A 1770-nucleotide genomic window follows, 5' to 3' on the forward strand; every position below is an offset into this window, starting at 1 on the left:
GTCTTTGTTACATTTAATTTTTCGTAACTAAACCCATCAATGGTCACATATATTGATACAAATGAATAACATGAATCATGATATGGATGTGTAGTATGGAATTTTCATGTAATGTGATCTTAACATGCCTAATTCCAATAGGTCCTCCTTAAACCTTAGTGAGATCAAACCATGACAAAATCAAAGTTTCAATATACCAAAACTTTATTTCTGCAGAAAATATACTTGAACCATACATATATTGAAAAATATGTCTATGTCATAGAAGCATTCATAAAATTACAAACTCCCACTAAAACTGAATATCACTTAAAGACATAACACCCATATGAGCAGTGTGCTCAAGAAACATTTTGGGTGGTAATCCTTTAGTAAGTGGATCTGCAACCATGGAGTTTGTGCCAATATGTTCTATAGACAATTGTTTACTTTGAACTCTTTCTTTAACAACTAGGAACTTGATGTCTATGTGTTTAGACTTTGTTGAGCTTTTGTTGTTGTTGGAAAATAAAACTGCTGATTTATTATCACAAAATAACTTGAGTGGTCTTTCTATGCCATCTACTATACGCAAGCCTGTGACAAAGTTTCGCAGCCAAATTCCATGATTAGATGCCTCATAACACGCTATGAATTCAGCTGCCATAGTAGAAAAGGCTATAAGAGATTGTTTAGCACTCTTCCATGAAATAGCACCTCCAGCTAGCATGTATATATAGCCTGATGTAGATTTCATACTGTCTTGGCATCCAGCAAAATCGGAGTCAGTATACCCAATGATCTCAAGCTGATCCAACCTTCGATATATGAGCATATAATCTTTTGTTCTCTTTAAGTACCACATGACTCGCTTAACTGCTTTCCAATGATCCAATCCAGGATTACTCAAATATCTGCCTAACATCCATGTAACGTACGCAATATCTGGACGCGTACAGACTTGAGCATACATAAGACTTCCTACTGCTGATGCATAAGGAATCTTTTGCATCTCCTTTTCTTCAAAGTCATTCTTAGGGCACTGAGCGAGACTAAACTTGTCTCCCTTAGCCACAGGGGTATTACCTGGTTTGCAATCTTGCATGCCATATCTCTTGAGAACCTTTTCGATATAACCTTTTTGAGACAACCCAAGAGTACCTCAAGAACGATCTCGATGTATCTGTATGCCCAATACAAAAGATGCATTACCAAGATCTTTCATCTCAAAGTTCTTAGATAGAAATTTCTTGGTTTCATGCAATAAATTTATATCGTTGCTGGCAAGCAAAATATCATCAACATATAAAACCAGAAAAATATACTTGCTCCCACAAAACTTATGGTATATACAATCATCAACTAAATTCACTTCAAAACCACACGAGGAGATCACATGATGAAACTTGAAATACCATTGTCGAGATGCTTGCTTAAGCCCATAGATGGATTTCTTAAGTTTGCAAACCAAATTCTTTGAATCTTTCAAAATAAAGTTTTCTGGTTGCATCATATAAATTGTCTCATCAATGTTACCATTGAGAAACGCTGTCTTTACATCCATCTGATGTAAATTAAGATCAAAATGCGCCACTAATGCCATTATAGTCCTAAAAGAGTCTTTAGAAGAAACCGGAGAAAAAGTTTCTTTATAGTCAATACCTTCTTTCTGAGTAAATCCCTTTGCGACAAGACGAGCCTTAAACCTCTCCACATCACCTTTCGAATCTCTCTTGGTCTTAAATATCCATTTGCAACCAATGGGTTTCGCACCTTCTGGTAATGGAACAA

At 35.8% G+C, this 1770-nt stretch overlaps 1 pseudogene; it reads right to left on the reverse strand.

The window, feature by feature from the left end:
• Positions 1–292: 292 nt before the first annotated feature.
• On the reverse strand, positions 293–1084 carry LOC145951936 (secreted RxLR effector protein 161 pseudogene; annotated as a pseudogene).
• Between the last annotated feature and the right edge of the window lie 686 nt (positions 1085–1770).

This window comes from Cajanus cajan, chromosome 9 (assembly GCF_000230855.2).
Source record: "Cajanus cajan strain Asha chromosome 9, NIPB_CcT2T_4, whole genome shotgun sequence".
NCBI classification, from domain to species: domain Eukaryota; kingdom Viridiplantae; phylum Streptophyta; class Magnoliopsida; order Fabales; family Fabaceae; genus Cajanus; species Cajanus cajan.